Source organism: Dermacentor andersoni, chromosome 11 (assembly GCF_023375885.2).
Source record: "Dermacentor andersoni chromosome 11, qqDerAnde1_hic_scaffold, whole genome shotgun sequence".
NCBI lineage: Eukaryota > Metazoa > Arthropoda > Arachnida > Ixodida > Ixodidae > Dermacentor > Dermacentor andersoni.
The window spans coordinates 89,541,124-89,565,820 of NC_092824.1; the positions used below are offsets into that span (position 1 = coordinate 89,541,124).

Consider the following 24,697-nt stretch of genomic DNA (forward strand, 5'->3'; position numbering starts at 1 on the left):
TTTAACCAAAGCAGATATCTTATTCCTGAAGAGTATCCAATTCTCCTCCACCGACCAAGTGTGAAATGAAGGCAACAGCATGTGGAAATACGATATATTCATCTTATTTTTTTCTTACCTTTCCCGTTATTAATGTGCTACTGTCCCTTCAATACTGTTTTGGTATGGCCAAATATTTCGCGCTCGCTCTGTAATTCTATTGATGATATTTTACTGTGAACGTTTCTTGTTCAGCGAACTCTCGCGTTCGACTCTTTCGTGGTCAAGGTACATTCCATACATATGCCCCAATCCTTCCAGATAATTAGGGTACATAAGACGCACGTTACATAATTCTACTAAAGACATTCGTAAACTAGCTTATCTAACAGCTAGTTCGACCTCAGCTTGAATACGCCGCATCCGTCTGATCTCCCCATCAGAAATACTTGATCGAAAAACCCAAATCTATTCAGTAAAGGGCAGCGCGTTTTATTTCAGGTTGTTATGACTATAACAAAAGCATAACACAAATTAAACTTGACCTCTCACTACAGTCCTTGCATGATCGTCGTGATATGGCCCTGCTATCATTATTTCATAAATACGTCCACAAAACCGCGCCATCAGTTCTGCCTCTTGAAACTCCTCATTACAGGTCACAATGGTTGTACAATAATTTCAATTTCATGCGCATCTACGGAAAGACTAATTCATTTACCTGCTCCGCTCTTCCAAGCGCCATTCGCCTTTGGAACGATCTTCCTAACGCCATTGCTTATGAGAGTGACCAAGAAAATTTCTGGCATCTTCTAACAACGTATTTTTCAACATCTACATAACCTAACGCGTTATCTTTTGTTACCTTTCCTGTTATTAATGTGCTACTGTCCCTTAAATACTGTTTTGCTATGGCCAAATATGTCCCGCTCGCTCTGTAATACTGTTGATTATATTTTACTTTGTGAAAGTTTTTTGTTCAGTGAACTCTCGCGTTCAATAGAATTCGGTTTAAGCAGTGTACAATTTTAGCACCACGTTACTGAATGTTACCGCATTTATTACACAATTTTTTGCATATGTATTCACATGTGTATTCTAATTATTGTATATTATAATCTTTGAGTGTACTCTGCCCCCTTACACAATGCCTCTAGGGGCCTGTAAGGTATCTTTAAATAAATAAATAAACATGTATTCATGTACGCCGTGTCGTATGCTCAGCATCTACTTGCCATCCTTACGATACATCCTCCACTGTTGGTGGAGTGACGCAGCAAATATTTTTTGTCCTCTAACCATCACTCTTAGTGAAGTCCTGCATGACGTCCCCCGTATAAGCTGTATGTTCTCGGTTCACCCCAGACCACCGCACATAGGCGTACTTCCGAGCCAGAACATGCGTGACAAAACGCTGCCGACCCTCGGTTCATGGCTGTATGCGGCCAATGAGCAAACCCAACGTTTATATGCAGCCCTTCAAATTTGGCGCCCACAAAGCGCGCCGAAGCATTAAGAGGGTGTTACAAACCAAAAGCTGCAAGAAGCGGTGAATGAGATGCTGTGAGGGAGAAGGAAAAGCGAAAGGTAAAGGGAAAGAACAAATAGACTAATAAAGAAGTCGCCGCCTCTGTGCGTAGCTTTGATGGCGGAGGAGGAGGAAAGACTGCACCGGCCGGGAAAGAGCAAAGAAATTTGGAGGACGTTTAAGCTTCGCCTTTATAAGTGGAACGCAATAGCATTCAAGGATCCCTGACTGCTTCTGAAGCTTTCCGGCAACTGCAGCATATGTAACCGTAATGTTTACAAGGAAACGCTGGCGGCAAACACTATGCACGATGGAGAGATTTCTGGTAAACCTCTTGCGTGGGCCGCGATGGATGGATCGATGGATGGAAGCTATGAGCGTCCCCTTTGGAACGCGGTGGTGGGTTGCGCCACCAAGCTCTTGCTATCATATTGCCTAATGTCCTACCTATGCTAAAATAGAAAAAAAAGAAAAGGAAATAAAAGCACGAAGAATTCTCATCCCCAAACTTTCTGAACCCCTATTGGGAACTTTGTGTTTGTACCCCTCTGTTTTTGTCATTTGCCTACTTCACCAATATTCCAATCGTCTCTTGAGTTTCTCTCTATTGCGGACATGTTTACTTTCCCCCTGCTCTCGCTTAACCCAAGGGTTTCTAGGAGGCCAAGAATGCTTAAATTGACCGCTGGGCTGATATCTTCACATTCTAACGAAACATGCTCCATCGTTTCTCTAGCTTTACCGCAGCAAGCGCATGCTTCTGCTTCTTTCTTATATCTCACTTTATAAGTGCGTGTTCTAAAGCATCCTCATCTCGCCTAGAAAAGTAAAGAGCTTCCCTTTGAGTTATCATACATTGTTTCTTTCGTGATTTCGTTTTTGTTTTTTTCCTCTGAAGTAGTTACTCATAGAGGTTTCTTTTCCATAGCCGTCACTCATGAGATCACCTCAGCCCCTGTGACTTTCCGCTTGACGTTCTTTGTTGCAATGTTACTCACCATACAGGTCGCATACTTGCTGGTAAGCTTCCTAGTTCTTTTGCTCCACTGTGAATCAATGTTTTTATTTTACAAATACCTGAAAACTCTCCCAGTTTACTTTCTTCCATATTCCCCAGTCGCTCTTCATAATGAATTTTACTGTGTGCTTCTCTCACTTCAAAGCTTGTCCAGCCAATATCACCCTGCACACCTTCATTTGTAGTCTTCCCGTGAGCGCCCAATGCGAGGCGTCCCACTTACCTTTGGTTGCCATTGAGTCCTGATTGTAGCAGACAAACGCAATCCCAAATTTAAGGCCTGGACCCATTAAACCTTTCTCTATACCACGGAGCAACTCGTAACTGTTGCATCCCCGTAGCGCTTTGTGTTTCATTATGACCGCATTTCTCTTCCGCTTTACTGTTAGTGTCTTTTCTTGTGTTTCCGTATATCTATTGCCTTAGTTTATCCGTATACCAAAATATTTATATTCTTTCACGCTAGGTATTTCCTGGCCCTGTATTGACACTTTCTATTCACTGTTTTCATTGAATGCCATAACACCTAATTTTTAACGCTGAATTTCAGACTTTAATTGTCGCCTTCCTGTCACAGATGTTGCATATCAATTTGCTTGTTAGCTAGCAACACAATGTCAACTGCATAAGATAAACCTGGAAGCTGCTGCTCTACTATTGTAGCTGCCTGTTTGTATGAGAAATTAAACCCGATATTACCTTCCTCTAGCGCCCTTTTTATGCTCACCGTGTACATAATAAACAGCAGTGGGGATAAAGAGCACCTCTGCCTCAGTCCATTGTTGATATCAACTTTCCCCTCGCTCCTTTCCCCATTCAAAACAAACGGAATTTTCTAGGTAAATCTATCTCAAAAGCTGTATACAATCGTCGCCTAAGCCTTCCTTTTCCAGAATATCCCACAAAATGTTGCGGTCTACTTTGTCATACGCTCCTGTAATGTCTAAAATGGCTACATATAGCGGTCTTCTTTCTACTCTGGATATTTCAATACACTAAGTAAGGACAAATACGTTATCGTCCAGGATATCATCCTACCGATTCTGAAGCCATTCTGAAGTTCTTCCTACATGCCATTATTCTCTGCCCATGCCTGCAGCTTTAATTTAATCGCCTGCATTACTAACCTGTATATTACCGATGTAATGGTCAACTGTCTATATGAGTGAATTATCTTTCCCACGCTTACCTTTATAAATTATTCATTCTACTTTGCCGCCAACTATCTGGTATTCGTCTATTTTTCACTTTTTTTCTACTGCTTTCAACAGAGCTGCCTAACTTTTTCGATCTAGTTCGTTAATAAGCCTACCGGGAATCTTCTAGCCCTATGGCTGTGCGCTTCGAAATTTCCTCTTCGGCTTTCTTCCAGGTGAAATTTGTCAGCATGAGCTCCTTTTTCATTTCATTCTCTTTCATGCTCTTTTCTTTCCAAGTACAACCTCGTCATTGCGTTGGAAAGATTCGACTGTAATTTAACGTCGCGTCCCCTTCCAGTTTGTTTCCATCTTCGTCTACGATATGTTGTATTGTTGTAGACTTCCTGTCTAATAAGTTTATGTGGTTCCAAAATATTCTAGGTGCGGCTGTCTTTTTCTCAAGTATTTGTAACAACCAACGTTCACTTCAACCTTTTATGTTTGCTTGAACCCGCATTTCAACCATAGATTCTTTGCTCCCGCTATTTTTTCCATTTTTTGCTACTTTCTCCTGTGGCAACTACGCTTTTTTTGCCTGCCTGTGTCCTCGGGATGCTTCATGTCGTTCGGCGATCGCTTCTCGTATCTCCCTATTCCACCAGCTTTTCTGTTTTTGTTTTCCCTTTGCAACGAACACGTTGCAAAGGAAAGGTATTTCTGTCGTTATTACACTTCGAAGTTCACTATATTGCCACTCTTTGCTTGGCCATTTGCCAAGTTCTTTCTCTACTCTTGTGACTACATTTCTTATTTGTTCAACGTTCAAATTTGTACTGACAATTACGTGCTTGCTCTCTTTCCCAACTGCATATCCCGCTTTCAAAATTATGCGTTTATGGTCTCTCCCTATGCTGCTATACCCTTCCTCGTCAATGACGATTTCTCGCAACTTATCATGAATTCCTTCTGTCATCAGGGTGTAATCAATGGTCGATTGCTGATTTCCCACTTCCAACATCGTCTGCCCGTCACACTTAGGCCATTTGTTCACGATAATTAGATTATGTTGCTCGCAGAGATCTAGCATTGACTTCCCATTGTTGTCGGTATAGCCATCTAGATCCTGTATATGGGCATTCCGGTCACCTAATGGGATAATTTTGACACCACTCCTGAAACTCTTAACATGGGCACTTAAACATTCCACTAACTCTTGATTTTCTCTCTGGAATTATTTCTGGTGCGCGAATACGTTACACCCAGGCAAGTTTTCTTTCCCCTCATTGTACATGATAACTAAAGATGCTCTTGACACTTTGAATTTGCTCTTTCCCATTTGGCTCCCTGATGGATGAGCATTCCGACTCCCCCTCCCTTTCTTTCGATTTAGTTCTGTTGCACCCTTCCCAAACATAATTCTCAATCACTGGCGGCTCTTCCGAGTCTCTAAGGTGCGTTTCTGTAACCGCCTACACCCCTATTTGTTCTCTGTTTAACTGCTCCTCAATCTCTACCCACTTTTCCTCTCTTCTACCGCCCTGCATGCCGAGCTCTCTTTATTGTTTTCCTCCTTTTTGTGTTATTGACGGCAATGCTATTCCGAGATTCCCCTGGGGGGTCTTCTTTATTACTACCTACAATGGAACCACGCCACCAGCAAGCCGGCATCCCACTTGTCCAATCCTGGGATTGAAGCGGCCCCCATCTCGTTGGAAACCACCACACCTACTTACTTCCCTGTTTGTTACTACAACCTCGAAACCACTCTCTCGGCTCATTGTCGATATGGCCTCATTACCAACCTCTGCGGCTTTTTGTACGTTACTGTCACGTACTGGCACCTCAGTACCGTGCAGGCTACGATCTGCACCTGAGGGGACAGCTCGCGCAAGTCGTATACCCTCCTCGCGAATCGTTGGGCTAGCACGGTCCCTTTTCTGTTTAGAAGGTCATTTAGCCCACCTGCTACACGATATCGTTGCATCCGTGGGCATTTTTCGCGAGCTTTGCTTTTGATCGCTCGATAACAGCGCCCAATGTCCCTCCTGGAAATGTCCCTACCACCATTCTTTTGTCACCTTTCATTCTCTCCACAATTGCCTCTGAGCCCCCAGCCAGGTTTGAATCGCCGGCGATAATCACCCTTTCACTCTCTTCTCCTGCCGAGGCATTTCCCTGCTTTCCTTTGTCATCCTTTTCAGTGGGATTTGGACTTGACAAGGGGCATGGACCCCTGCGTTCCTTGCTTTTCCTTAGTGGCCGCATCAATGTAGATTCCCTTCACCCCCTCCCTACGTTGCGCACATTCCACATGCTTTGTTAACACTCCTCCTCCTGTCACGTCGGGAGACAGCGTTCCATTGTCACGACCATTCTCATTCCCGATGGCCGCCCTGTTCAGCTTTTCCTCGGTTGCTTGAGGTCTTTTTTCCGCCGCCTTCAGTGCATCACGCTTCATATTTTTCATATTTAGCTCATTTTTGAGCTCTTCGACCTTTTTTGACAAGCTCCTCCTGGAAAGCCTCGATTTTCTTCAGCCCAGCATCGACATCACAATGTCTGCCGATTAACTCGATTTGCTCTCCATTTTCATTCATCCCCTCGTCTACCTTGATGGACCTCCCACACACTGCACGCTTTACCGTCTTTCTTGCCATGTGTTGCACTTGGCTTTTTCTAATACAAACACAGAAGCTTTCAGAGCACGTGCCTTCTTGTAAAGGGAGATACGCACAGAATCTAAATCTCACATGCTGGAAAGTAATTGTCAAAAATATTTTAGAAGCAATAATGTTCACGCGTGTTCAAACACGCGCCCACGCTCTCACTGTCTTACCAAAGGAATATTCCCGATACCAATACACGCAGTCTACAACCACTAACAGCTAACAGTCTCGCGACTTCCAAACTACTATTTAGAGGCTATAAAGACTAAACGTCCCACACGGCTACACATGCTGAAACGCGTGGCGCGAAAGGACTTTCTCACTATCCTGCGAAACCAAATATACATGAAACCCGCCCACGCACATGTAACAGAAAAAGACAAGACTAGCCAATTACTATTTATAGGCTAATAAATCAGCAAATCAAAACCAGAAGCAAGCTCAAAGCATGCAGAAAATACTTATGTTTTTGTCGCCGCCGTGGAGACCTGGTAAAACACGTCCGTCCACCACCAGCGGTGGCGAGCGCCATCTGGAGGTATTGCGAGGAACCGGGCGCGCCACTTCGTGGCCTCCAAGATTTGTGCGCGCCGGCGTGTGCGAATGGTCGACGCCGTGGCCGAAAGCTGAAAAGGGCGTTTGTTTCAGTCTTCGCGTAACATAATTATGTTTTCTCGTATATTGAAACTACAACCTGACGCTTATCACGTCTATTGGTTGTGTGCAAGTCGTACTTTACGATTTTTCTACGTATCTTAGCTTGAGAATTTCGATTAGTTCAGTAACTTTCTTGCGTCGCGTGGAGGGCCTGGGTATGTGTGGTTCGAAATTCTTTTTGTCGAACCGCCGGATTTTCTGCGACACGGGGACCTTGGCGTTATCGTTTTAAATCATCGCGTAAGCCGTCGGACGAGGCGATTCTTGTCGGCTGATATTATCGCCACGTCTTTGTACCGGTGACGTTATGCGATTATGTTCCCGCTGTGAAGTCATCTGGCCGCGTCGATGAACGCTCTCGATGACCTCAGTGATGTTCAACTTCCCCGATGTTACCCGTAATTGCGAGAAGCCAGTGCGGCAGCGGCGGCGGGCTGCCATGTGCTCCGTGTTGTCGGGCCCCAGCAGTGCGTGCTGTACCAGCTGCGAACCAGTGTCGAGTCGGTAGGTTGATTTTTACTTCCCATACGCTAAGCTTACTAAATGCTTAATTTCTGCCAGTGCATAATTATGAGCCAACAGATAACGAATTTCTGTGATATAAACACCTGAACGTGTAGTACTAATGCGGCAACGTGCGTTGACGTTTTGGCGTGTGAACTAGCTATAAGTGCAGGCGTAGTTCCGTTTTGGTTTCCTACAGTTGCATTATTGCTGGTGTTTTTTTTTTTTTTTGTCTTTCATAGCCAGGTGTCCTTGCGCGGATGTTCATAAGAGCTCGTGTTTTGTAGCGCCGTTAGAAATCGCGCGTAGCGTTCTAACCATAAAATCTAATGTTCTTTATGCACCTCGTGAACATTGTGAAATAAATTCATGGTTATATTGCGCTTAGTTTTACAACGACGATATTAAGTGAAGGACAGGACGTGAATGTACGCAGCGCAATGCGTTCACGTCCTTCACTTAACATCGCCAGTGCAAAACTGAGCGCAATATAACCATGAACGTTCACCAACTAGCCCCCTTCATTGATTTACTAATAGAAATAAATTCATTGCAGTGCGTAGTTTAAGTTTGTCGAGCGACGGTTTTGTATTGTACAATATTTTGGTGTTACGAACTTTCCTCTGCTCAGTGTGTGGATTTGGCTAGGTTTCCGGCTTTCCTGTTAAACGCATCTTGTTCACTCGAATTCAAAGCCCAATTTAGCTCGATGCTTGCTTGGCGCGAAAATAACCTTGTAACTCCGACGATGCAGCAACACCGAAATATCCGTTCGCGCTAGATGCAGCATTTGCCACAGTATAGGAGAGGAGCAGTACACACGTTACTTGTAGAATTGGCGGAATTCTATGGCACTGGCAAAATTTCAAAGACGCCTTGTCTCACTTCGAGCTAGCAGTTTAAAGTTTTATTGCCGACTGAGAAATCTGTGGATTTCAGTACTTGCGTCGTTTCATAAAGTCAGAAAACAGCGCCGCATTTCTAAAAGACCATGAAAGAAAAAAAGATTAACAAGTTGGACAGTTTGCTTTTTTTCTAGTGATTGCTATGTAGTGCTGATTTCCGGCTATGGAGCACGAACTACCTCCAATATAGGCCTTAATAAGACCTTTCTTATGTGCTTTTATTTCTTGAATTATCAAATTTCTGCAATTTCTTTTTGTTCTCACCTGATTTATTTTCTTTACAGGATTAAAGTGGGAGAGGTCAACACAAATAACAATGCCACCGAAGAAAGTAGAACCCCCGGCTCTCCAATGCTACTATAGAGCGGACCAAAGCACCGGTAAGCGAAAATTGGGACCAGAATGGCTCTTCATTGCAGTGCGCAAAGATCATATGCTTAAGATGAAGCACACGCAAAAAAAACGCCGATATTTTGTTAGCAGAAAAGTGGGGTGGGGCACAGAAAGAGACAAGCGTTTACAATATTGCTCGCATGCGGGTGACATTGAAGCACTTGCACGCGCGGTATTATCACTACAGGTAGACACATACTCAAACGCCCTCTTACGAAATTCTGCTGATTTCACAAGAGTAGGAAGTCACCGATTTAGTTTAGGCGAGTGTAAAGGTATACAAGTGCAGCTGAATGCCAGTAAGTGTAAGAGATATAAATTAGTACCCCTGAGGGCCAGCTGTCAATGTGGATGAATTAGTTTGCTTGCTTTATTTGCTTGCTCAGAGCACTACGTGTATTCACCTATTCTCATGGCTTGAACACCTTGTTTACACTACGTATGCGCTCACTGTATAAAGGTTTTAGGTTGGGATGGACTTTGGTGCTAAGAGTGCCAGTAAACTTCAAGTAAAGTGCTGTAACTCCAAAGCTCGGTCACATTCGCATGTTGTTCACAACTTCTTCTGAGTTATGTACATGTGAAGTGTCTGGAATAGAATGCTATGCTTTATGCGGTAAATCATTGACACCTAGTTTTATGTTAGGATGGATAGCTGGGCGTGTTGGTTGATCAGTTTTATAATGCTGACGCATGCTCTTAGGGGAAGGAGGAAGAAAGATAGTAAGACAGGCAGGTTAACCAGTGTAAATACAAACGGCCTACTCTATGCTGGCGAAAGGGTGCAAAGGGAATGAAAGTAAACAGGGAAGACGATATTTAAAATAAAAGGAATAAATGTGAGCACGTCAATGCGATTCAGCACACTCTAGCAGAAGCCCGCATGTCAAGTAGCAGGGCAACGCAAGGGTGTTTAGCACAGCCTGGACAATGATTCTCTCCCCCAGCAAGCTGCAATTAAGTGCAGTCAAGTTTGGCTTTCTAGCCCCACCACAATGAGTGCAGTCGCATAAAAGACCTCGTATCATTACCTCGCGGCCTCAGAAGTTTACGGTTAACACTCAGACCTGTTTCGTGCAAAATCCCTACTCCTTACACGGAATAAGGAATTGTATACCAAGCTCTGACGGTAAATAGTAAAAGACAAGCTAATCCAACAAAACATAGTCCTAAGTGAACGAGTTTCGGAAATTGTCTAACACTGAGTGGAATTTCTTTTTCCTTCCAGGTGCGACGATGGCCTAGAGGTTCAAGAGTCATCAGGACAAATAACTCTGAAGATATGCGAAGGATATCTCCTGTGCTGGTGATGACGAAGCAATTATGTCAAAATGAAATCCATATTTGAAAAGGCTCTTTTCTTCTTTCTTATTGGCAGTGCGTACACATAAACTTCCCTCGCATCCCTCTGCGTTCACCCAAATGCTACTCCGCAGGACAAGATTTTTTATGTTGCTTGGCTCGCAGTTCAAATACGTACATTTTCTTGCAGCACTTTCATTCTTTCTTTTTTGACGCTAGTCATGGATAGCTATCTTTTCATTAGCTGCAAGCACTTTGCTGCCTAAGCTCTTCGTTAGATAACCTATATATAGAATATGGGACGTTAAAGTAAGCTTGTGACGTATGCGTGTTCTGTTTCTGATATTATACTTATCTATTATTTGATATAATTTGGTTTATAAAGGAAACATTTTTATTGAACGATAAAGCGACGAACTGAGAGGCCCAACTTTTGTTGATCACAACCATATAAAGTTCATGCAAGTTCATGAGTTATGCTTGTTTTACATTTTAAAAGCTGTTAGCGCGAACACTGCCTATCTGCGTTTGTATTTTCTGCTGCAGCTTGTCTTTTACTATTTACTGTCAGAGCTTGGTAAATAACTCCTCATTCTGTGTAAAGCACCTACAGTGAAACTATGCTGCACACTTTTTTTGTTTTGTAAATAAATCGTTCTCATTTGAAAAATATGTTCTTTGTCTAAGTCTGCATGAACATGCCTGCATGAATGTACAGCATCCTGTCAGAATGCATACAAAGATGAAGTGGACTTTACGCTAAAGCATACTTCTGGTGGTAAGGGGGAAATATGCTTTTAATAACTGTGCATATGGGGGCAGTTGATATAACAAATATAACTAATATCACTATATAACAAATATCACTTCCAAACCACCGGTCATCAGCCCTACGCATTGCATGGCCCGCCCAGCTCCAGCTTTTCCTCCTAATGTCAACTAGAATAACGGCTAGCCACAACAATACACTTCGCTGTCTTCCTGTCTCTGAACGAGAGGTCGAACATTTTCATCTCAAGGTTCTTTGTTGGTCATAAAGTTTCTGCTCAATATGTTAGCACCCACAGAAAACCATTATTGTACACGTTTCAAATATACCGGTAAGCTGCCGGTCATGATTTCGTAATGCGTGTCGTATGCCTTCCAGCCGATTTTATTTTCCGGTAAATTTTCTTCCCATGATCACGACTGCCTTTGACAGATTGCCCTTGACGTACGTTTTCGTTAACCGATTCTTGAGGCTGACTCCCAATCGCGAATTCGGATTCTATTGCTCTGCAACTTAACATTACCTTAGTCTTCTGACTATTAATATTCAAGCTTACTATTCTATTTTGTCTACTGGGTCTTACCATAGAGACCATATCTTACTTGTAACACCAAAGCTCGTAAGAGAAAAAAAAAGATTGCGCTGCGCATTGATATACGTGTGGTGACTTGGGTACCAAAGCCATGGTAAGGCTACAACGAAGATTTCATCCTTATGAAGAAGCTCATCTCAAGCACCGCACTGCTTACGTTGCATGGGCATAGGTATAATCTATGACATTTGACAATGAATCGTCAGAGATAACGTAGGGAAAACTGCGCGCTGCGTTAAGTAAAGGTAGAATGGGTGTGAGCAAAATGTTATCAGACTTACAGCAATCGCCGAAAGACAAAAGAAAGGCAAATGTTGCGTATTCCTAGGAATGAATTCAGACGAGAGAGATGAAGTAAGAAACATACGGCTGTTGGGTTTGTCATGCGCTAGTAGCGCATGTCACTGCCTGTGCTGTCACTTAGGGAATCACAGTATCATGGAGTCGATGGTTTAGACCCTTCTGCATAACCTACAGTTGTGACGCTTTCGTTTTCCTTTCCCCCTCTGATGAGACATGCTATTTAACCTCTCCTTTTCCATAATGATTCATTTTTTTGGGAGTTAGCGCTGTGTCCGTGTGCTTCGCTTACGTTTGCCTGTTTCTTTTTATAGCTGTCCCTCATTTACTCCCCATTAGTCTATTAATGTCTTGCCGCAAAACACCACGGCCGGTACTTTTGCGTTTCCGTTGGCGTTGCTGTATATTGGACTACATAGGTGAATCACTATCATCGAGGCGCGGACGGCCAGGGGTTCGGAAGCAACATCTGGGGTGATCACTTCTAGGGGGATCACTTTCGGAGATGATCACACCTGATCTGATCTGTGCGCGTATACGGCCGAAAGCGTTTCTGGCTCTGTGCTAAGCTCGCTTTCTTATGGTGCACATATTTGCTTAAGGTTTCTTGTCCTCACCTCTTTCCCCGTGCTTCTCACATACGTGTGCGCTGTCTTCTGTTTCATTGGTGCCGGCAACGAGCGGCGCGAGATCGACGTGTTCGTGTCCTGCACGCATCTGTGGGACGAAGACGATGCAGGCCTTTCGTGCGTCATCACCGTGTCAAGCGGGGGAAGCAGCACGGGGGCCGACTGCACGAGTCAAACAAGCAAGGTGAGCGCATCGAAGACGTGACGTGTAGTGTCGTAATCTTTCCGTTTGTGTTTCTCTCTCTGCCAAAGTAATGACATATAAAACGATTTCACCTACACCTAACTCGAATACACCAATGCTTCTCGTTATTCTTAGCAATGAAGTGCGAGCAAGAGGCTGTAAAACATTTTCGTTATGTTTATGAAAATATAATCAAATAAAAATTTATAACTAGCGATGCCACAGTTATCTGACATGACTGATGCTATCACTATGAAAAAATTGCAAACTGGCGAAATGGCAAACTGGGTGAGCTGGAACTTAACCAGTTAATTAGAACTTAACCAGAACTTAATTAGCGCGTGAAGAACACGGTACGAAGAAAATAGCAGATGTGCGCTGCCTGACAAGTGAAAGTTAATTGCAATATAGCGTGAATATCCTTCGTTCGCATCATGTATGCGGTGCTGCTCTCCGATTCACTTTCAGTTACGAGCACACGATCGTCTTGTCTTGCTGTGCCAGATGCGCCGGCTGAATGGCTACAATTAAAAAAAAAATTATGGGGTTTTACGTGCATAAACCACTGTCTGATCATAAGGGACGCCGTAGCAGGGACTGCCGAAATTTGGACCACCTGAGGTTCTCTAACGTGCAGCTAAATCTAAGTACGCTGGTGTTTTCGCATTTCGCCCCCATCGAAATGCGGCCACCGTGGCAGGAATTCGATCCCGCGACCCAACACCGTAGCCATTAAGCAACCACGGCGAGTGATGGCTGCAATTATCACTCCAGAAGCCCCGCAGTGAAATCAATCTTGTCTACGTACTTCGCTCACTGGTCGTATGATATGTTGTATAATGGTCGTACGACTGTCGTAAACTGTCTTAGATGTCGTACAAATTTGCTGGTTAATTTGTTAGTTAAAGGTATGTCGCTCTTAGCGAGTCGTCGTTTCACCACATTGTTTATGTATTTCAACTCTTGCGCAGGAACTGTAAGAAATATCGTGCACCTCGCCTCTCCCCATCTGGCCAGATTTGCTTCCTAAAACATATTATATACAAGCAAAGTCTCGCCACTTAACTATGTAATTCCGGAACATACTTTCACATCAAAGAAAATAAAACAAATTGTTTACGTTCACTCCTGGCCATGGAGTACAGGTGCGAACAAAAGTAACTGGAACACGGGAGCTGGCACCCGCGGTTGAACTGCATCACGATGCCCTCTAGCAGCCTAAAGGAAAAACAATAAATTGGATTACGCATACTCGCAGGCATAGAGTTTCTCACTATAACACCTACAGGGAAATCTTAAGTTTCTTAAGGGGCTCCGTGCCGTCATGGGAATGACGGTATATGTGTCTGCGAGGCTCGTGTTGGCTGGCGTTGTAAGAAGCTTCGTCTAAAACGTGGATATGGCTACACAAATAACGCGTTCTTAAAGTAAAATCTTCATAAAATGTTTCCATTCACGCATATTACATCTTTACTCACCTACAATGCATGACCAAGCGAAGGAAAGCAAGAACAGACGACAAACTGTTTCAAAGCGAGCGCGAATCTTGTCGTCTGTCCTCCAACTTTAGCGGACCGCTGATACATTTTACGTATTATATAAATGTACATGCAATAACAATTTCTCATAATTAAACAAAACATGTTTTTGTCTGATGATAAAGCCAAAACAGCTTTTACGTGCAGTTTTAGTAGAAAATGAATCCCTGTGACAGACGGAGCGGTGCTTGCCTGTCTCTCCGAGAACGATGCCAATCCTAAGTCACAATATACCAGCATTCCCATGCATACCACAGCGCAGCAGGGCCAGATTCCACTCTAGGTAATATGGTGAGAAACTCTATGCTCGCAGGCCACAGGCCATTTCGGAGCGCCACATTAGTGAATAAAAGAATGGTGACTGCTCATGTGTTTCAATCCCAATGCCCTCTAGCAGCTTTTTAGGCTGCGAGAGGGCATTGGACATTCAAATGCGGTCGGCCGCAGCTCCCGTGTTCCAACTACTTTGGTCCGCACATTTACATTCGTACAAAAAGAAATACAATCGTATGTTGTTTTAGGAAAAGCTCAATTAGCCTAGAATTATTTGTTAGGTTTTAAGCTGTTAGGTTTAAGTTACAGCTCTTTATCGAAGTTAGAATTGTTAGTGGGGATGTTCTAAGGGGCTATAGGGTTATGTTTTTTGCACTAACAGCAGTTATCGCAAATTCATCTGTTCTTCCCCTAACATGGTGTCTCGATGTTTGCATCTGCTGCTATTTGGTATGTGAGCCTAGTTACAGCTTTTTAGGCGTCTAACAACCGGGCGGTGCACTCATTTGAATGGGCTTATTTGGTATGTGGCCTACGTTCTTTACGCGTGAAACAGATTTCATAACTTTATGCAATATTCTCCTAAATGATTGCTACTATACGTGCATTTGCAGAACTATTCTTAGCTGCGTGCAGTTACAGCTCTTTAGCAAAGTGAGAATTGGCAGCGGGGATGTTCTAAGGGGCTACAGTGTTATGTTCGTAGCACTAACAGCAGTTCTCGCAAGTTCGTGTGTTCTTCCCCTAACATGGTGTCTCGATGTTTGCAACTGCTACTTTTGTTATGTGAGCCTAGTTACAGCTTTTTAGGCGTCTAACAACCGGACGGTGCACTCATTTGAATGGGCTTATTTGGTATGTGGCCTACGTTATTTACGCGTGAAACAGTTTTCATAACTTTATGCAATATTCTCCTAAATGATTGCTACTATACGTGCATTTGCAGAACTATTCTTAGCTGCGTGCAGTTACAGCTCTTTAGCAAAGTGAGAATTGGCAGCGGGGATGTTCTAAGGGGCTACAGTGTTATGTTCGTAGCACTAACAGCAGTTCTCGCAAATTCGTGTGTTCTTCCCCTAACATGGTGTCTCGATGTTTGCAACTGCTACTTTTGTTATGTGAGCCTAGTTACAGCTTTTTAGGCGTCTAACAACCGGACGGTGCACTCATTTGAATGGGCTTATTTGGTATGTCGCCTACGTTCTTTACACGTGAAACAGTTTTCATAACTTTATGCAATATTCTCCTAAATGATTGCTACTATACGTGCATTTGCAGAACTATTCTTAGCTGCGTGCAGTTACAGCTCTTTAGCAAAGTGAGAATTGGCAGCGGGGATGTTCTAAGGGGCTACAGTGTTATGTTCGTAGCACTAACAGCAGTTCTCGCAAGTTCGTGTGTTCTTCCCCTAACATGGTGTCTCGATGTTTGCAACTGCTACTTTTGTTATGTGAGCCTAGTTACAGCTTTTTAGGCGTCTAACAACCGGACGGTGCACTCATTTGAATGGGCTTATTTGGTATGTGGCCTACGTTATTTACGCGTGAAACAGTTTTCATAACTTTATGCAATATTCTCCTAAATGATTGCTACTATACGTGCATTTGCAGAACTATTCTTAGCTGCGTGCAGTTACAGCTCTTTAGCAAAGTGAGAATTGGCAGCGGGGATGTTCTAAGGGGCTACAGTGTTATGTTCGTAGCACTAACAGCAGTTTTCGCAAATTCGTGTGTTCTTCCCCTAACATGGTGTCTCGATGTTTGCAACTGCTACTTTTGTTATGTGAGCCTAGTTACAGCTTTTTAGGCGTCTAACAACCGGACGGTGCACTCATTTGAATGGGCTTATTTGGTATGTCGCCTACGTTCTTTACACGTGAAACAGTTTTCATAACTTTATGCAATATTCTCCTAAATGATTGCTACTATACGTGCACTTGCAGAACCATTCTTAGCTGCGTCCAGTTACAGCTCTTTAGCAAAGTGAGAATTGGCAGCGGGGATGTTCTAAGGGGCTACAGTGTTATGTTCGTAGCACTAACAGCAGTTCTCGCAAATTCGTGTGTTCTTCCCCTAACATGGTGTCTCGACGTTTGCAACTGCTACTTTTGTTATGTGAGCCTAGTTACAGCTTTTTAGGCGTCTAACAACCGGGCGGTGCACTCATTTGAATGGGCTTATTTGGTATGTGGCCTACGTTCTTTACACGTGAAACAGTTTTCATAACTTTATGCAATATTCTCCTAAATGATTGCTACTATACGTGCATTTGCAGAACTATTCTTAACTGCGTGCAGTTACAGCTCTTTAGCAAAGTGAGAATTGGCAGCGGGGATGTTCTAAGGGGCTACAGTGTTATGTTCGTAGCACTAACAGCAGTTCTCGCAAATCCGTGTGTTCTTCCCCTAACATGGTGTCTCGATGTTTGCATCTGCTACTATTTGGTATGTGAGCCTAGTTACAGCTTTTTAGGCGTCTAACAACCGGGCGGTGCACTCCTTTGAATGGGCTTATTTGGTATGTGGCTTACGTTCTTTATGCGTGAAACAGATTTCATAACTTTATGCAATATTCGCCTAAATGAGTGTTACTATACGTGCATTTGCAGAACTATTCTTAGCTGCGTGCAGTTACAGCTCTTTAGCAAAGTGAGAATTGGCAGCGGGGATGTTCTAAGGGGCTACAGTGTTATGTTCGTAGCACTAACAGCAGTTCTCGCAAATTCGTGTGTTCTTCCCCTAACATGGTGTCTCGATGTTTGCAACTGCTACTATTTTTATGTGAGCCTAGTTACAGCTTTTTAGGCGTCTAACAACCGGGTGGTGCACTCATTTGAATGGGCTTATTTGGTATGTGGCCTACGTTCTTTACGCGTGAAACAGTTTTCATAAATTTATGCAATATTCGCCTAAATGAGTGCTACTATACGTGCATTTGCAGAACTATTCTTAGCTGCGTGCAGTTACAGCTCTTTAGTGAAGTTAGAATTGTCAGTGGGGATGTTCTAAGGGGCTATAGGGTTATGTTTTTTGCTCTAACAGCAGTTTTCGCAAATTCGTGTGTTCTTCCCCTAACATGGAGTCTCGATGTTTGCATCTGCTACTATTTGGTATGTGAGCCTAGTTACAGCTTTTTAGGCGTCTAACAACCGGGCGGTGCACGCATTTGAATGGGCTTATTTGATATGTGGCCTACGTTCCTTACGCGTGAAACAGTTTTCATAACTTTATGTAATATTCGCCTAAATGAGTGCTACTATACGTGCATTTGCAGAACTATTCTTAGCTGCGTCCAGTTACAGCTCTTTAGCGAATTTAGAATTGGCAGCGGGGATGTTCTAAGGGGTGTTAGATATGGAGCTGTTTCCTGCGCCTACTTCGATTTCCCCCGGACCACATCGAATCGCAGCACATTCCAGACGAGCGCTCGAGCCAACAAGTTCACGTGCCAACAAGTTCGTATGCCGCCGGTAGCTATTCTCTGCTTGACTCTTCCAGAAAGCGAGGGGATAGCCCGGCACTGTTGGAAGCAAAGTGGGTCCCCCTTCTTCGCCTTTGAAGAAGGCATTTGCTACCACAGCGGAGCCGTACCGCCGGGAGCAGGTGAGCCCTCGGACAATGTGGCCCCTTCTCCGCCTTTGAAGAGCGCATTGCAGGTCAGAAGGCAAGACCGCCGGGAGCCGCCTGGTGTGGCACCGCGGCACGGGCGCCAACCATTGGCCGAAAATGGCGTCATCTGAGCGGACTCTCTCATTGGCCGAACATGACGCGACTTCCAGTCCTCGAAGGGTTTAAAAGAAGCATTCCAGAGAGACCAGAGCATTCCCCTGATTCACCTCTCTTGAACTTCTTGCCGCGGGCCGCAGCGTCCGAGTTGCTGCCGGCCCGTAATGACTGTAGGACTGTTACTTGACTCTCACCTCTCTGTATATAATGTAAAATAAACCCCCCCCCCCCCCCAAGTTTTGTTTCATCCCGACGTCCGTCCTCCAACCCCTACAGGGGCTACATGGTTATGTTCGTTGCAGTAACAGCAGTTTTCGTAAATTCATGTATTCTTCCCCTAACTTGGTGTCTCGATATTTGCATCTGCTACTATTTCTTATGTGAGCCTAGTTACAGCTTTTTAGGCGTCTAACAACCGGGTGGTGCACTCATTTGAATGGGCTATTGGCTTATGTTGTTTACGCGTGAAACTGTTTTCATAACTTTATGCAATATTCGCCTAAATGAGTGTTACTATACGTGCATTTGCAGAACTATTGATAGTTGCGTCCAGTTATAGCTCTTTTGCGAATTTAGAATTGGCAGCGGGCATGTTCTAAGGGGCTATACGGTTGTTTTTTGCACTAACAGCAGTTTCAGCAAATTCGTGTATTCTGCCCCTAACTAAACTAGGGACTACTCATCATCATCATCAGCCTAGTTACGCCCACTGCAGGGCAAAGGCCTCTCCCATACTTCTCCAACTACCCCGGTCATGTACTAATTGTGGCCATGTTGTCCCTGCAAACGTCTTAATGTCATCCGCCCACCTAACTTTCTGCCGCCCCCTGCTACGCTTCCCTACCCTTGGAATCCAGTCCGTAACTCTTAGTTACCATCGGTTATCTTCCATCCTCATTACATGTCCGGCCCATGCCCATTTCTTTTTCTTGATTTCAACTAAGATGTCGTTTACCCGCGTTTGTTGCCTCACCCAATCTGCTCTTTTCTTATCCCTTAACGTTGCACCCATCATTCTTCTTTCCATAGCTCGTTGCGTCGTCCTCAATTTCAGCAGAACCCTTTTCGTAAGCCTCCAGGTTTCTGCCCCATATGTGAGTACTGGTAACACACAGCTGTTGTACACTTTCCTTTTGAGGGATAGTGGCAACCTGCTGTTCATGATTTGAGAATGCCTGCCAAACGCACCCCAACCCATTCTTATTCTTCTGGTTATTTCAGTCTCATGATCCGGATCCGTGGTCACTACCTGCCCTAAGTAGATGTATTCCCTTACCACTTCCAGTGCTTCGATACCCATCGTAAACTGCTGTTCTCTTCCGAGACTGTTAAACAATACTTTAGTTTTCTGCAGATTAATTTTCAGACCCACCCTTCTGCTTTGCCTCTCCAGGTCAGTGAGCATGCATTGCTATTGGTCTCCTGAGTTACTAAGCAAGGCAATATCATCAGCGAATCGCAAGTTGCTAAGGTATTCTCCATCAACTTTTATCCCCAATTCTTCCCACTCCAGGCCTCTGAATACCTCCTGTAAACATGCTGTGAATAGCATTGGAGATATCGTATCTCCCTGTCTGACGCCTTTCTTTATAGGGATTTTGTTGCTTTCTTTGTGGAGGACTACGGTGGCTGTGGAGCCGCTATAGAGATCTTCCAGTATTTTTACATATGGCTCATCTACACCCTGATTCCGTAATGCCTCCATGACTGCTGAGGTTTCGACTGAATCAAACGCTTTCTCGTAAACAATGAAAGCTATATATAAGGGTTGGTTATATTCTGCACATTTCTCTAGCACTTGATTGATAGTGTGAATATGGTCTATTGTTGAGTAGCCTTTACGAAATCCTGCCTGGTCCTTTGGTTGACAGAAGGCTAAGGTGTTGCTGATTCTATTTGCGATTACCTTAGTAAATACTTTGTAGGCAACGGACAGTAAGCTGATCGGTCTATAATTTTTCATGTCTTTGGCGTCCCCTTTCTTATGGATTAGGATTATGTTAGCGTTCTTCCAAGATTCCGGTACGCTGGAGGTTATGAGGCATTGCGTATACAGGGTGGCCAGTTTCTCTAGAACAATCTTACCACCATCCTTCAACAAATCTGCTGTTACCTGATCCTCCCCAGCTGCCTTCCCCCTTTGCATAGCTCCTAAGGCTTTCTTTACTTCTTCTGGCGTTACCTGTGGGATTTCAAATTCCTCTAGGCTATTCTCTCTTCCACTATCGTCGTGGGTGCCACTGGTACTGTATAAATCTCTATAGAACTCCTCAGCCACTTGAACTATCTCATCCATATTAGTAACGATATTGCCGGCTTTGTCTCTTTACGCACACATCTGATTCTTGCCTATTCCTAGTTTCTTCTTCACTGTTTTTAGGCTTCCTCCGTTCCTGAGAGCCTGTTCATTTCTACCCATATTATAGTTCCTTATGTCCGCTGTCTTACGCTTGTTGATTAACTTAGAAAGTTCTGCCAGTTCTATTCTAACTGTAGGATTAGAGGCTTTCATACATTGGCGTTTCTTGATCAGATCTTTCGTCTCCTGCGATAGCTTACTGGTTTCCTGTCTAACGGCGTTACCACCGACTTCTATTGCGCACTCCTTAATGATGCCCATGAGATTGTCGTTCATTGCTTCAACACTAAGGTCCTCTTCCTGAGTTAAAGCCGAATACCTGTTCTGTAGCTTGATCCGGAATTCCTCTAGTTTCCCTCTTACCGCTAACTCATTGATTGGCTTCTTGTGTACCAGTTTCTTTCGTTCCCTCCTCAAGTCTAGGCTAATTCGAGTTCTTACCATCCTATGGTCACTGCAGCGTACCTTGCCGAGCACGTCTACATCTTGAATGATGCCAGGGTTCGCGCAGAGTATGAAGTCGATTTCATTTCTGGTCTCACCATTCGGGCTCCTCCACGTCCACTTTCGACTAACGCGCTTGCGGAAAAAGGTATTCATTATCCGCATATTATTCTGTTCTGCAAACTCTACTAATAATTCTCCTCTGCTATTCCTAGAGCCTATGCCATATTCCCCCACTGACTTGTCTCCAGCCTGCTTCTTGCCTACCCTGGCATTGAAGTCGCCCATCAGTATAGTGTATTTTGTTTTGACTTTACCCATCGCCGATTCTACGTCTTCATAGAAGCTTTCGACTTCCTGGTCATCATGACTGCATGTAGGGGCATAGACTTGTACCACCTTCAATTTGTACCTCTTATTAAGTTTCACAACAAGACATGCCACCCTCTCGTTAATGCTATAGAATTCCTGTATGTTACCAGCTATTTCCTTATTAATCAGGAATCCGACTCCTAGTTCTCGTCTCTCCGCTATGCCCCGGTAACACAGTACATGCCCGCTTTTTAGCACTGTATATGCTTCTTTTGTCCTCCTAACCTCACTGAGCCCTATTATATCCCATTTACTACCCTCTAATTCCTCCAATAACACTGCTAGACTCGCCTCACTAGATAGCGTTCTAACGTTAAACGTTGCCAGGTTCAGATTCCAATGGCGGCCTGTCCGGAGCCAGGTATTCTTAGCGCCCTCTGCAGCGTCACAGATCTGACCGCCGCCGTGGTCAGTTGCTTCGCGGCTGCAACTAGGGACTACTACTACATGCTTAAAAACTGGCTAATAGCAATTCGATTCCATCCCGTTACATTACCAGGCATTTCCTGGACATGTTTCCATATATGGTGATGTTACAGTGATTCAAATGTGAAAGGTAGTTTTAGCCCATTCTCAAAGATTAGACCCTCATGTTAACAGTATGGCATTTCGAGACTCGATATAAAAGGTTTAGTCAATCTAGCTTGATGTGCGTTTCGAAGCGGGAGGAGACAAAAAGCACTCGTTTCTGGATGAGAATTAAGATACTGTGACGATTCGTTACTTGGACTTGTGCTTTTGACACACTTCGGCTGCCTTCACAAAGCAGGCGCGTGACAATGACAGGCGGATATTTGACATTTTCGAAGTTGTTTGCTATTAATAAGGCGAGCCATAAAATGGCCTATATTTTCTGGCTAGAATTGTCCCGCACATAGCACGCGCGTTGTGCTGCGCTCTTGAAATCTAAAGCCAACTAGATGCATGCGCTCTCGCCCGAGAAGGTTATGGCGTTCGAAAGTTTAGATAATGTCCATTTGTCTAGTTTATGTGAACTCTATTATTTGTGTCGTCGCTCGACGAAGAACATGGTGATCCTTATTTTTAGTAGATGGCTTAAATGGGGTTATGTTCGTGCTTATTCGCATTTTATGATGCGTTATATATTTGACTGTCACTTTGTATTTTACGATACCTATGTATGAAGTTCTTTTTTTCTGTACTTGTCATTATATCTTCTCACCAAGAATGTGAAGGCCCCCTTACATCTTGCTCCGATGAGGAGCCGGTAACGTACTATAAATAAATAAATAAATAAATAAATAAATAAATAAATAAATAAATAAATTGTACTATACCTTGGTTAGATGCTACGTTAGCGGAGCTAGGAAACGGGGTCCGTAAATTTCGTCTTCCCGCTCCGTCGCACCGACTGTTCATCTAACGGTGTGCAAATTACTGAAAACTGACGAAAACACGCTGCAAGCGTTTATTTCTGCCTGAAGGAGATGTGAGCCCTCTCAATTTCTTTTGTTACAGTTCCAGAGCAGCGGGCTCACCGGACGTGGCGATGATGGCGAGGATCTTCCCACCACGGACTTCGGACGACAATCCTTCGATGGGAAGCAACTTGCTGCGAGACAGCCGAACAGCTGCTGACCCAGACTGGAGAGGTTCAGCTCAAACGTCAGGTTTCGAACCTGCGTCCGAGCGGTCACATTCACCGTCACGATGACTTGGCGATTCGCACAATTGCTGAAAATTACGACAAACGCGTGTTCACACATACACAAAAATAAAGTCTGAAAACACCGCAGGCCAGAAGGCCAAAAGACGACGACGACGATGGCGACGTGTAACGCCCATGCCGTGCAAAACAACTCACGCTTCACGTACCCGGAGTCGAACTAACTACAAGTGTTTACGGGGCAGATTATGGGTAGCCTAAGGATAGTTTGGGGCAGGTCATCGGAATAGAGCACCGACAATACAGCGGCTTACCGAGTTGGCAGAGGAAAGACAAGGATTGGATGGTTGCTGCATGGAGTAAAATAGCTCTGAACGTAAAACCATGCGCGACTGCAAAATTTAGCTGAGATGTTCACAGCAGCGTATAGTATTCCCGTACTATGTTTTTTTCACCAAGCCAACAAGGTGGTTCAAGACTATTTAACCCTGTAATACATAATTCACTTTCTGTGTACTGCGCAATTCAGCGTTCTAAGTACAAATTTGCGCGCGAGAAAAAGAAATAGCTAATATTAATTAGTTGGAGCCGTGTGTAAGTTGTGAATAGCTTAGTAATGTAATTCCTAACTGTAGTGCTAATTATGTAGACCTGTGGTTGGCCATTACAGGGTTAAATACATGCCAGTACTGTTGTTGCATGATTCGAACAGCACACTCTGCAAAGTAAGTATTCGAAACCTTCAGCAACCAGCGGCCTCGTAAAATGTTCATAGTGCACCTTAGAGTCATACCACAGGTTGAGTGCGTGTAAAAAAAAAATTTAGGGACGACGCATGCCTTTCAACTGGCGTCTGGGTATTGATCGTGTAGATGGAAAAGACTCGTGCAACTGGCGTTTTGCGCAAGCTTCGCAATCGCCGCATAGGACGGAAGAGCCACTTCAAAGTCGCATGTACTTATCCCTCCATTCTGCAGTCTTTCCGCGTACTTTTCGCGGGCACTCCACATTCACTTTCTTTTCGAACGAATGGCTGTGCACAGTGCTTAGCCAAAAGCTTCCTTAGAGCAGTTCCAAACATTCTGCCTCTAGAAATAAGATCTCTCTAATGCATCTACCGCCTTTCTGCTCTTACGGACGTTCTTCAGAACTTCCGAGTCTCCACTAAGACGTTCCAAACTTTTCGTTTCCCTGTCAGCGACAACATTGACGTGCGTGCTTGAATTCGATGAATTCAAGCACGCACAATGAATTCGATGTCATTTTTCTTCCTGTGAAAAATCACTTCATTGTACTTTCGTCGTCATTGCGACATGTGCGCGCATGTGGACTAAAACTAAATGGGGAGAAGATTGGTTCGACAGTGTCCCCCTCGATTTAATTTGTGTATGCATTTTGCACGCCCAGGGAAATGATTTACCTCCTGTAAGAACGTTCGCAAACTTGGAAATAAACTTGCTGTCAATTAACGCCCTGAGTGTGAAGTGTCACTTCGTTTTTCTCATGAATGATGCATCATGTATGGTGCGTTCACTACCTACAAAAAAATCATCCGTACTTACATTGCCCTGTACAGTTCTCTTTGGACGTAGAGACGCGCCAGCATAATTAATTTAGTTGCCGGTTGATTAGTGACAGAGACGTGGGTCTGCTCATAAAAGCGAATGAACAGTCGGAAAACCGCACGCCAAAGCGCTACCGATCCTGGTTACGGATTCAAATGTAATACGCACTTACACTACGCCGCTGCAAAGTGGACGCAGAGTCAAGCGTCGCGGCGCAGCCAACGCGGCTG

General features: G+C 44.0%; 1 long non-coding RNA gene across 1 annotated transcript; it reads left to right on the forward strand.

Moving 5' to 3' along the window:
* Positions 1 to 10,025: 10,025 nt before the first annotated feature.
* On the forward strand, positions 10,026 to 24,379 carry LOC129381584 (uncharacterized). Its single transcript, XR_008609767.2, has 2 exons — positions 10,026 to 12,565; positions 22,755 to 24,379. It is a non-coding gene; the product is annotated as an uncharacterized lncRNA (long non-coding RNA).
* The last annotated feature ends 318 nt before the right edge of the window (positions 24,380 to 24,697 follow it).